Below are 13,183 nucleotides of genomic sequence, written 5' to 3'. Positions count from 1 at the left end.
GCCACTGTATATTTGCCCCCACATATCTGTATGTTCCACTCTCAGTGGCTGCTAGAACCCTCTGGTTGGTTAATGCCCATCTGTTCCCCAGTTTATCCGACTTCCCAGATGTATGTAATATTCATATTTCCATCAGCAACAGCTCACACACCCCTTTCCAAGGCCTTCAGGAGCTCCATTAATCATTCAGACACACCTGCATATTCATTAACTTCCGAATTAATACAGGGTCCCTTATTACTTCAGTCCTGCTGCCTGCATTAAAGACACTTCAACTTCATTCATTATTAAACTCCCCTGATAAATGATCACACCCCTCCTTCACAGAGGGGGACAGCACCCAGGCCCCGGAGCTGGCAGGCCTGCTCCCAGTGACAGCTGCTGTGTGACCTTGAGCCAGGCCCTCACCCTCTCTGAGCCTCCTGCATGTTTACCTGGTAAAATCAGGCAAAGGATGGTATCTGACCACCACCCGGCCTCGTCAAGGTGGCCCTGTCTCATCCTCTGTCCTTTCTCTGCATGTCTTTCTTGGACTCACATAATCCCTCCGCAAAACAGAGGTCGATCCTCTCTGGGGTTTTCCTTACGCTCCCCCATCAACAGCCTCCACTCGCACCTGGGCCTGGGCCTGGGCTTTGCAGTCTGTGGGCCTCAGGTCCTGGCACTGGCCCATCATCTCGAGGGCGGCATCTCTGAGCTAACTGAGCTTGGGCTTGGGCAGACGATGACAAACATCCCAAATCAGAGAAGACACCTGACACCCCCCAACCAGTTGCTGGACTCCAACTGCCACACAATAATATCGACGATGACAACAGTAATAGCAATAGCACCCAGCACTTACTGAGCCTGGACCATGCACCAGGCCTTGCGCCAAGTCCCACATTGTCCCATCCTTAGATCAACCTCCACTTAACAGATGGGAAAGCTGAGGCCAGTGAGGTCAAGTCATCTCCCTAAGCAAGGCTGGAGCTGGCTCTGCACCCAGGCCTCTCTCACTCGGGGTCCTCAGGGCGTCCCCATCACATGTGCCACCAGGAGGCCCCGGCACTCGGCCACCCTCTTGCCCTGGCTCCTTCCAGCACCTTCTTCCCAAGCTCTTCCTTTATAGGCCCGATCTCTGCCTAATGGAGCGGCAGGCGACACAGAATGGGTCCCCCATTCGCTGGCAGATGCCCCAATCCATCTCCATTATGCCTGGTGCTAAGCAGCGCCACAAATGAAACAAGATGATGCCACTGCCAGCGTCACTCCTGCTGGCTCTGACCTGCCTGCCGCCTCCACCCAACATGCACACCAGGCCGCAGGGCCAGGACTGATGTCCACAGGCCCAGCTGCCACCTCCTACAGATGCCAGGAGGGAGGCTTTGCTCCTGGCCCCACTGGCTGTGTGACTGTGGGCCCCTTACTTAACCTCTCTGTGCCTCAGTCTCATCATCTGACGCTGACTCCACCCTTCCCCTCGTCTTTCATTTCCCATCCATCTTGACGCTTCTCCAGGCCACACACCTGCGTGTCCACTGCTGTCCCTCAGTCCAAGCTTGTCTGGATGGCAGAACCACTTCCCAGGGTCTCTAGTGTGCCCCAAGGTCCTCCCCTTCCTCTGCTCAGCTCGGGTGCTGTCTTTTGTGGACTCACCGAGGCCTCTTTCTTAATGCCCTTTCAGCCACTTCCACAGTTCCCAGGCTAAAGCCAGATGTTCTCCTGAAGGTCAAGGCCCTTCAAGGGCCTGGTCCAGCCACCTGTTCCAGGCTCCCTCCTGCCCTCCTCCTGGGTAGCCTCACCTCTCCCAGGGTGACTCCTTGGTGAGTGTCCGGCCCGCCCTGGACCGTCGGGGGCCGCAGTGGCCAACACAATGAGTCCTCCCCTGCAGCTTCCACCCCCGGCACACAGTACGCAGAGCGATCCCACAGCCTAAAGCAATGCCTCCGTCGAGTGCAGACAAAAATTTCATCCCACGGGCCGTGGTGACTGTCAACAGTGCCTCATACGCTGTAAATGAAGACCTCTTCACTCCTCGCCTGGGACTGAGCACTAGGTTGGCTGCCACAAACTCAACACCCTCCCCCGAACTTACAGGATGTCAAGATAAAGATTATCAGGCTGGGCAGGTGGCTCACATCTGTAACTCCAACACTTTAGGAGGCCAAGGCAGGTGGATCACGAGGTCAGGAGTTCAAGACCAGCCTGGCCAACATAGTGAAACGCTCTCTCTACTAAAAATACAAAAATTAGCTGGGGAAGGGGGCACAGGCCTGTAATCCCAGCTACTCGGGAGACTGAGAAGCAGGAGAATCACTTGAACCCAGGAGGCAGAGGTTGCAGTGAGCCAAGATCGCACCACTGCACTCCAGCCTGGGTAACAGACTGAGACTCTCTCAAAAAAAAAAAAAAAAAAAAAATTAAATTAAATAAAGATTGTTGGATTCATTTCTCAGATGAGAAGACGGAGGCTCAGAAAGACGAAGTGGCCTCACCACATCACAGTTGGTAAGTGGCGAGGCTGGGATTCAGACCTGGCTCTGCCTGTGCCTGGTTCCGGCAACCAGAAGAAACGTCCTAGAAGTAGTCAAGCAGCATCCATCGAGTGCCAACCACACGCCAGCCCCAAGTAGGCATTTACATCAATCACTTCATGAAACCCCCTCCACGGCCCTGCGAGACGGGCACTGTTTTTCTACCCATCTGAGACACGAGGGGTCAGGCCCAGAGTAGTGAAGCCACTTTCCAAAGGCACACAGCTAAGAAGGGACAGGGTCTGAGACACACCAAGGTGTTGCCCCTTCTAGCTCTGCCCAGATCTCCTTCCCAGCCTCCTCTGCTGTCAGGGGCACTCTGGGGGAGAGAAGTGCCCCTTGGCTGGCTCTGCAGCAGCCAGGAGTGGTGCAAAGCCCTTCTCTACCTGGGCCTTGGCTTCCTCACCCACGGGGGGCGTTGTGGACAAAACAACCCGGAGATCCTGTCAGCACTGGCACAATACCCGTGCACCCATGGGCCCTCTACACACCAGGCTCTGGGCTTGGCACCGTGGGTTGCAAAGACCTGCAAAAGTAGTGTCTGGTGTGTAGGGCATCACCAAGGGAGGCCCAGGGTGGGAGGGGCAGGGAGCCACCTGTTCAGGGCTCAGGGGACAAGCAGGGTACAGGTCTCTGTCTGCTGTCAACACAAGCACCACAGAGCCAACAGGAAGCCAGACAAGGGTCATGGACACAGCTGAGCCCCTAGACACGAAGCTGGTGATTAAGTGAGAGGCTCAGCACCTCTGAGGACCTGCTACCACCCAAGAGGGCTGGAGACCCCTGGAAGGGCTGCACCCAGCTAACCAGACATTCTACATCCAATGAGCACCTGGCCTAGGAATTCAGGCACGCCGTGGAAAAGACAAAGACAAGCCAGGAACTTACAGGCAGACAAATGCACCGGAGACTTCAACATTTAAAGAAAGCTTCCTGTGAATTATTTTATAAACTAAGTATCAGCCTCCAATTCCTCATCAAAAGCTTGAATTTTCAGATTGGGTCTGCCGAAAGTGAGCCAACACTCCTGGCTTTCTAGGTGCTTCTGTATTGCATGCCCCAAGGGTGGGACCAGGGCTGTGTCCCCACCATGTCCCCAGCCCCCAACATGAGGCCAGCATGAAGAAGAGGCTCAACAAATGCTGCAGAAGCCAACTCTGTTAGCAGACTCATTTCCAAACCCCAGGAGCAGAGCTGCTTGGGTGCCAGGATCCCCTGGCTGGCACACCTTGTGCCATCTACTTTCAGACCCTCTGGGGCACTTTGAAGGAGGTCAGAGCTGGTAGATCCCTTAGCACTATCCAGGGCCCCTGTCATGCAGCAGGTGAGGAAACTGAACCCAGAGAGGACAAGAGCCTTGAGCCCCACGGCCTCCCAGCCATGCCCCTTCCCCTTCCAGGCGCCCCCTTCCTGCCCAGACCCATTAACCACCGCTGCTCCTCCAAGCTCTGTCCTTGGCCTGTGGTGCCCTCGTCTGCCCTCTCCTCCAGGGTGGCTAAATGCATGCCCCTGGCTGCTCAGATCGCACTCGGTCATGGCCACCACCGCCTGCCTGGTTGCTCAGGCCACAGATCCCAGCTTTCCCATCAACTCCTGCCTCTCCCACTGGAAGATGAAGATCAGACCAGCCTCCAAGTCCATGCCAGGACAGGCCACTATCATCACTTGCCTGTCCCTCACAGGGATCTCCTTTTTTTCCAGCCAGAGGGAGCCTTCCACAGGGCAGCTCTGATGCTGTCTCTCCTGCTCAAAATCTTTCTAGGGCTCCCTGCAGCCCCAGGGCCAGAGACTAAGCTCCTTCTTGGTAAGTGACCACTAACACTGTGAACTCCTACCAGCTTCAGCTCGGGCATCACCTCCTCCAGGAAGCCTGCTTTGAATCCCTGGTCTGGCTTCACCACTCCACTCCACAGCATCCCCATGCTCACCAGCTCCAAGTTGCATCCCATTGAAGGGTCACTGTGTCCCCTCCAGAGGGTCAGGAAGGATGGCGTGCCCCTCTGTGTCCCCTCTGTGCCCTCAGTGAGAAGCCTGGCACAGAGAAGGCACCCAGGGAGTGAAAAAACTGAAAAAGCAAAAGAACCACGTAGGCCCCCAGGCATGTAATTCCCAGCTGGCCTCCGTCTCCACTCACTCTGAGTGTGCCCATTATGACTGACGACAGCCAGGCCTCCCAGCTCCTTCTGGCTGCTGTGACCATCAGGAAGCCATCCAGTATGATGGCCCCCATGCTGGCCCTGCCCTCAGGACAGTCTGGTCAGGCGGGTGCAGAGGGACAGAGAAAGGGGAGGAACGTGGACAGAGACCCTGCCAGGAGCCTCGCCTAGACCACAAGGTCAGCTGACACTGCTGGCCTTGTGGGAGCCTCGTGTGACCTTATCAGGGGACATGGGGCTCTCACTTCCAGATGAGGAAACTGAGGCTCCAAGAGCAAGCAGCAGACCTGAACCCAGATATCGGCATTGGTCTCCTGCCCGCTTCTTCTTACATTGGATCCAGGAGCTTCCTAAGCGCGAGGAGGGAAACGAGTTTATCGGGCTGGGCATTTTACAGGCGTTCTGGGAGGCTGTGGGCACCCGGGAAAGAACACCAAGTCTGGGGTCCTCATAACCTGGATTCAGACCCTTATTCGGTTCCCCTCCCAGATGTGCGGCCTCGGCAGCCTGCGCAGCTTCTCTGAGCCGATGTCTTCACCAGACCCCGGGGATGCGAGGCTACCCTGCAGGGTTGCTGTGTTAAATGAGATGGTAAGGACACAGCCAATAACGGCCAAACATCTTCCAGGCCACGCTGCAGGTGGATTATTTCATCTAATCCTCACAGTGACTCCGTGAGGCTGAGTCTAACGGGGTCCCCATCTGACAGACAATGAAATGAAGGTGCTGGGGTCAAACGCCTTACCCAAGACCAGGCAGCTGTGGGTGGCAGAGCTAGCGCTCAGTCCCGGGTAGACTGTGCCGAGCACACGGAGGGCCTCACTAAACGACATTCTTTTTTGACTCCAACCTGCCCTTTATTCCTCAAAGGCCCCTGAATATACTGGCCCCCAGCCTGGCCTCTCCCTCCTGCGAGCCTTTGTAGGGACTGTTCCAGCCACCTGCTGTGTCTCTCCTTCCACTTCCAGAAAGCAAACCTCTCCCCTTTTACATTCTGATCAAATGCTACCTCTTCCACTGAGCTGCCCTGGGCTCCACCACCCCGTTCTTCTCTGGCCCCTTCCCCCGACCCCAGTAAAACCCCCCAGCACAGCACAGCAGTCTCCTAACTGACTGTCGCCTACCCTGCCTCAGCCCATCCTCTGCAGAGCAGTTGAAGGAAGCCTCCTGTAGCACAGTCACGTCGCCGGCCTGCTCTGAAGCCTCCGGTGCCTCCCCAGCTCCTCTGCTCCACAGTTTAGGCCTCTCGTGATCCGGCTGGGCCCTGTCTCTGCAATGTGCCCTCCAACACCATCCGGACAAACTGCTCCCCGCTTCACACACGCAGGTGTGCACACGCACGCATCTACACGTCACGTGTGCACACATGTACACCTCTCCAGCTGGTGCGGGATCTCCTAGGCTCCTCCCTTGCTTGGGCCCCTACCTCCACTCCTGCCCTATCCACCTTCCCACCTCCAGCCCCACCCCAGAACAGCACCTCCAAGAAACATGCCCCCCGATTCCTCAGCTCCCCCCACCAGCTCCTTCCTGCAGCACAGCATCCACATGGCCTGTTCCCAAACACACACGTGCTCCCTGCTGCTGGAAGACACAGCCTCCAGCCCTCTCCTGGCCCGGAGGGAGCTCAGGGGCCGCTGGCCTCCTCCCCAGACTCCTGGATCCTCCCTCCCACTCCCAGACATGGGCACTTGAGCTTCTTACCCCTCTCTGAACTCGGAGAGGCTTTTCGCACCTCTTGGCCTTTCCCCTTGAGATTCCCAGGCCTGGAGTATCCTCCTGCTCCATCCCTGCCCAGTGAGTGCTGCTTCTCAGGCGGGACTCAAAGCTGCCTCCTACAGGAAACCTTCCAGCCCACCAGGCCTCAGCCACCCTGTAAGGACTGTAAGGACTGGCCGGCAAGTCTGCCCCTGTGGTGGGCTTCCTGAGGGCACGGATTCTTTTCACGCCCAGGCCCATACTGGCTCCCTGAGAACTGTCTGCTGAGGAAATACGCTCCCTCCTGTGCCACCCCTGAGTGCCTGGAGGCAGAGCAAGCAAGTTCATCAGACCATGGAGACCACCAGCCCACCTCTCCCACCTCCACCGACCACGGAGACCCACCTCTCCCACCTCCACCGAGCCCCCCGCATCGCACACCTGGACCACCGGCCCACCTCTGCCACCTCCACCGACCACGGAGACCACCGGCCCACCTCTCCCACCTCCACCGACCACGGAGACCACCGGCCCACCTCTCCCACCTCCACCGACCACGGAGACCACCGGCCCACCTCTCCCACCTCCACCAACCACGGAGACCACCGGCCCACCTCTCCCACCTCCACCGACCATGGAGACCCACTTCTCCCACCTCCACCGAGCCCCCCGCATCGCACACCTGGACCACCGGCCCACCTCTGCCACCTCCACCGACCACGGAGACCACTGGCCCACCTCTCCCACCTCCACCGAGCCCCCCATGTAGCCCACCTGGGCCACCAGCCTCTGCCCTCACCGGCTGCTGGCTCCCATGAGATTGGAATAGTATCCAAAATCTTCCCAGACTTCACTTCTTCACCTCCCACCTCACTCACTCGCTCCAGCCACCACCTCCCCGCCATGGCCGCCTTGCTCCTCCTGGTGAATGAAAGAAGGAAGGGCTTGCAGAGCTTGACCAAATGCTTCCTCAGCACTCACTGAACCCTCAAACCAGCATCATCCGCAAGGCACAGAGGAGGAAACTGAGGCACAGACAGGGGAAACAACTGCCCAAAGATACAGGGTGAGGCCTGCAACCACCCCCTCCCTGCCTCCGAAGACCAGGCCCTCCATGTCCCCAGCCCATGCAGCAGGTCCCCGGGAAACCGGGAGGGGCAAGGGGGTGCAAGGGAGAAGAATGTAAGGGAAGGTGGGGTTATTATCCTCCGAGGTCAGGGGCCTCAACCACCCTCCACTCCACTCAGAGATGCTGACCCACCCCCTCTTGTCTACCCCCATCCCACCCCACCCCGATCCAATCAGACCTCACCTTCTGTCCACAGGCAGACTCCCACTGTGGACAGAGAGCTGCCCCCACTGACGCGGGCCTGAGGGTAGCAGCAGGGGCAGCTGCCTCCTCCCCCCACCCCCAGAGGCCCGCACACCTGTGCCTGAGGGGCACCTCAGCCACCTGGAGGGCCAGGGCTGCCTGGGCAGGGCTGGGGCAAAGCCATCCTGGCATCTTAGGGCCTCCTAGCAGGTGCCTGGTGACAAAACCTGACAACGAAGAACCACAGCCTGGCAGAACTGGGAGAGCTTAAACCTCTTCGCTGTCACCCATTAGACAGATGGGAGCCCGAGGCCTGCAACAGTGCCAGGACTCCCCAAGGCCCCCTCAGCCTCCCCACCCACCCTCAGTGGGCACGCCTGCTGGGAGCAGCCCCTGAGTCCCTGGAGGGAAGGACACAGCCTCACTCCCCACCAGGGTCCCAGCACCCGGCCCAGAACAGGAGTTCAAGGGTTTCCTTGAACAAACAAAAGCGTGAGACAGTCCGTGCCGAACACAGGCCCTGCCTTGCCTTCTTGTAGGGGGATCTAAAGGTGGAGATCAAATGAGGGCATTAGCCTGAAAGTGCCTTCAAACCCATTAATCACTACACACCTGGAAGGGACTCGTAATCCCTAAGTGGCGAAAACGGACACAGGTTAAGTATTTCTTTCACTCATTCATTTCACACCGCGTCTCAAGTCCTGGCTCTGTGCCAAGTCCTGGGGCAGGTGCAGGGGACTGGCAATGACCTCAACAGATGCAGCACTGCCCTGAGGAAGTTCACAGCCCCAAGGGAGTCAGTCATGCAGGGGAGCAGGAATTACAAGTGGAACGTGTGGGGACTGTGGGGCCTAGGCCAGGTGGGGCTGCCTGGTCTTCCAGAGGAAGGGACACCAAGCTCTCAGGTCTATTGGAGACAAAGCATCTCCAAAAACACAGGTCAACTAGCAAAGGGAGCACAGCTTCCCAACCAGCCAGTGTCATCTCAGGTGGGCAGTGTCTAAGAAGGGGACACGCAGTTGGGCAGTATATATACACTGTCATTGTCCCCATTTTAAAGATGAGGAAACTGAGGCCCAGAGAGCCAGAGCAACATGCCTCAGGTCTCACAGCTCTTGGCAGCAAAACTGGTGGTCATGGGACCTCCTGCACATTCTCAGGTCCCTGGGGAGGCTTGGAACAGTTTCTAGAACATTCAGCCGGTGAACTAAGGGCCAAGCCACTGTGATGGGACTCAGGCCAGCTGCTCCACTCCCAGCAGGCAGGGAGGAGGCCGCAGCCAGGGTAGACCAATGCCAAGCACACGGTGGGCCCTCAGGAAACACGGCCCCAGCTGGACCTGCTGAAATGACTAGAAACAGCCCAAACAAACCATCCCTGCACAGGAGCTGCCTAATGCGAGCCTGGGGGCCGCCACCCTGGGAGGCGTCTGAGGTTTCCCAGTAACTGAGCTGGCCCCGGCAGCCCTCCCTTTAATGCATGCAAACGAGGGGTATAAATTCCTGCTTACTTAACTTCACAAATGTTAACAAGCCCATAAAAAATAAGTTATTCTTCCCCAGCTCCACAACACCCTTCGTTTGTTTAATTTTGTTTCTCCTCTCCCTGCCCCCAGCCTCCTTGGCGACAAGGGAAAAGCGGCCATCTTCGTCTTCTGTCTTTCCCTGCCTATGGGGTCTGCCCTTGCCTCAACCTGCCCCAGGGAGGCTGAAGGAAGAAGCCCCAGATAAGAAATCAGAAGGCCCAGGAGTGAGCCCTGCTCCCTCCTCTGCAGCTGTGTGACCATGGGCTCCTGACTTAACCTCTCTGTGGTTTAATTGCCTCAGCTACAAAGTAGGAACGGTAGCTGCACCCTGCCTGCTTTGGGGTTCCTAGGAGGATCAGAGGAGATAATCCAAGTAAAGTGCTTAGTTGTCTCTGGCACAGAGCAAACCCTCAATAAATGTTAGCCCTTGTTATTATGTAAAGAAGAGTTAAATATCCCCCAGTTAATCCATTTGTAGAGTTTGCCTTCCGGGGCAAGCTGGCAGCTCCAAAGGCAGCCTGTGGTTCGGTTTTGTTGGCAGACTCAGTGTTGACACACATTTGAGTTTTGATGCCATCCAAACTGACCGCTGGAGTTTGCCACAGGCCCCACCACACCCTACACAGACCAGACATGCACCTTGCAATGACCCGGCCCTGGTGAGCGTCTGAGTCTCCCACCCCTAGTTCTTGCCTCTCAAAAGCCTTTCCAACTGGTGATCTCATTAGAGGCATCACTGGGCCCAGCTGACAGAAAAGGAAACTGAGGCTCATGAGGGGGGCAGCCACTTGCCCACAGTCCCCAAGGAAGGGGCTGTGGAGCCAAGGCGAGAGTGTAGCCACCAGTCCCAGCCTGTCTTCTCTCCTGAGCCCCTGCGCCACCACGACAGTTTGAGGGAAGCCTCCCCAGCAGCTGAAGGAGCAAATAAATGGCCAGTGACGCAGGTGGCAGGAGAGATGGTGTTCAGCCTCCAGGGGCTCGGTGGCTCCCAGGACCAGGCAGAAGACTGAGCAGAAGCCAGAGCGTGCCCGGGGCCTCGTCCCAGCCAACCCAAGGCATGCCAAGCTAGGGTGGCATTGTTGTGTACCAAGCACAGCACTGGGGACTCTGAAGTATAGGAGACGGGGGTTAGAGGGGGCCTGTTTCCTTCAGGTCGTCTCCACATCCTCCGCTTAAGCACACCTCCAAGAATGGCCTGGGCCAGAGACTATGCCCCACTTGCCTACAACTGCCCCCTCCTGCTGGCAGAAAAAGCCACAGCCCCAGCCTATCCCAGTTACTACCAGCTACATCTTCTCCAACAACACCCCAAGCTGAGGCCACTTTCATTCTTCCCTCTGTCACCAGTCTCAAGTGCTCCATGACGTATCACTCCATGATGCTCCACCCCCCCACCCTCAGGCAGGTCCACCTGTCCATCCTAGCAGAACAAAGCTAGGCTCCCAGCACTGCAGGGACTTGCCCAAGGTCCCACCAAGCCCAGAGTGAAACCCAGCTCCTAGACAACCCGACCACCACCTTCCTGATTTAGAAGTCTCCAGGGGCATCCCCAGGGCAGAGGGTGGGGCCAGGCCCCTAAGGGGCGGGGCCATGTGAGGCGGGGCAAGGGGTTGGAGGGTGGGGGTGGGCCGAGAGAAGACTGGATCCTGGTCTGGGTCCCGGTTGCTTTGGCAACAGCACTAATTAATTCTGACTCCATCTGTGCCTTGGCTGGATGGGTGGTTTGGGCTCGCACGTGTTTGTTTTGAAGCAAAGGGAGAGAAGCAAGAGGGCCTGGGAGGCTGCGACCTCAGGGCCCAGCGAGGGGCTGACACTTGCCCCAAATTCATATAGCATGCCCTCACCCCCACCACAGGGAAAGGCAGAAAAGGCAGGCCAGGCACCCAGAGACCACCTGGACCTCCTCTCCCCAACGAGGATCATCATCTCAGCCCAAACGAGGTCTCACACAGACAGCCATCTGCGGTGCCCATCGTGTGTGCACATGTGTACACACACCTGCACACGCCAAGGAGACCACAGGCCCCAGAATGAGAGAGCCTTGGGTTTGGCTGCCAGCTTCGCCTTCTGAGTCTCAGCTTCCCCATCTGCAAAATGGCCAACACCACTCCTTAAAGGGCTCTTGGGAGAAAGAGAGGGACGTCCCCAGTGCAGGGACATCTGAGGGGCCTCATCTGTCCTGGGGTCCAGGAAGGCTTTGCTGAGGGTGATCCTGGCGAGGGAACCATGTACGCGGTACCCAGAAGGTGGCACTTTTGAGGAACTGGAACAAGGTCAGGAGAACTGAGATCAAGATATAGAACGTCAGAAGGAGAGGGAGCCTGAGGCCGAGCCATCGCCTTGCAGATCTCAAGGTTCTGGATCTTGGCCCAAGGGCAGTGGGGAACCAGCGACATGCTGGGGAGGTGCCACCAATGGAAGGGTTCAGAATGCATCGGAGGGGCGGGAATGGCACCAGCAGCCCGTGAGGAGGCTGCAATGAGACGGGCCTGGAGGGTGACTTGTTGCAGGCAAAGACAGCAGGGTGGGCACATGAAGGCAGATTTGAGTCAGGCGTGGTTAAGAGAGTCGGGCAGGGCCGGGCGCGGTGGCTCAAGCCTGTAATCCCAGCACTTTGGGAGGCCGAGACGGGCGGATCACGAGGTCAGGAGTTCGAGACCATCCTGGCTAACACAGTGAAACCCCGTCTCTACTAAAAAATAAAAAAAAAAAATTAGCCGGGCGAGGTGGCGGGCACCTGTAGTCCCAGCTACTCGGGAGGCTGAGGCAGGAGAATGGCGGGAACCCGGGAGGCGGAGCTTGCAGTGAGCTGAGATCCGGCCACTGCACTCCAGCCTGGGCGACAGAGCGAGACTCTGTCTCAAAAAAAAAAAAAAAGAGAGTCGGGCAGGATGAAGACAGAGACCAAGCGGGGAGTTCAGGGACGCTGCCCAGGGTCTGGGAGGGTGTCTGAGTGAGGGTAGTGCCTGCCCTGGAACAGGGAGCCTCAGAGAATGGGCAAATAGCAGTGCAGGAGGACAGAGGCAGAGCCCGGGTGGGACCAGTTGAGTTTTAGGGGTCAGAGGAACACCCCAAAGAAGTGACCAGTCAGCTGGTGGCCACACGCAATGTCCTACAGCCAGAGGCAGGTGACAGCAGAGGATGGAGACTCAGGCATGCCTTGCACACAGCTGTTAAGATGCTGGCCCGAGAGCAGCAGCTGACACCCGGGCTGGGAGGGTCAGCGCTCAGGGACAGGTGTAGCGGGGAGTGGATGCTGGTGCTCAGGAGCCTGCCACACCCGCCTGCATTCAAAGCCTGAACCCAACACCTCACCAGCTATGGGATCCTTGGTAAGTCACTTCACCTCTCTAAGCCTCAACTCCCCCACCTGTAAAATGAGAATAAAAGCAATACCTACCACATAAGTTGTTGTGAGGAGGGTCCAGATCCTTAGCTGAGCCCCAGAGACACAGGAGTTCCAGTTACCTGCTTTTTCAGGGAGGGGGGTCAGGACACTAACCTGTGTTTAGCACCCACTATGTGCCAGGCACCTCACATGTGTAATAGACCACATGAAGTGGTGATCAAGAAGGAAGGGCTGGGCGTCAGGCCCTGGGCTGAATCCTGGGTCCCCTACTTACCAACTGTGGAACCAGAACAAGGCCCCTCACCTCCCTGAACCTCAGCTCTTTTTTTTTCTGAGACGGAGTCTTGCTCTTGCCCAGGCTGGAGTGCAATGGTGTGATCTCCGCTCACTGCAACCTCCGCCTCCCGGGTTCAAGTGATTCTTGTGCCTCAGCTTCCTGAGTAGCTGGGATTATAGGTGCATTCCACCACACCCGGCTAATTTTTGTATTTTTAGTAGAGAGGGTGTTTCACCAAGTTGGCCAGGCTGGTTTCGAACTTCTGACGTCAGGTCATCCACCCGCCTCGGCCTCCCACAGTGCTGGGACTACAGGCATGAGCCACTGTGCCCGGCCACCTCAGCTTCTTA

The 13,183-nt window shown here is 57.4% G+C and overlaps 1 protein-coding gene across 2 annotated transcripts in view; it reads right to left on the bottom strand.

Moving 5' to 3' along the window:
• ELFN2 (extracellular leucine rich repeat and fibronectin type III domain containing 2) overlaps nucleotides 1-13,183 on the bottom strand; it is an 87,966-nt gene that overhangs the window by 52,363 nt on the left and 22,420 nt on the right. The window lies entirely within an intron of this gene.

This window comes from Theropithecus gelada, chromosome 10 (genome assembly GCF_003255815.1).
Source record: "Theropithecus gelada isolate Dixy chromosome 10, Tgel_1.0, whole genome shotgun sequence".
In the NCBI taxonomy this organism is placed as follows: domain Eukaryota; kingdom Metazoa; phylum Chordata; class Mammalia; order Primates; family Cercopithecidae; genus Theropithecus; species Theropithecus gelada.
This window is presented reverse-complemented; position numbering and strand designations above follow the sequence as displayed.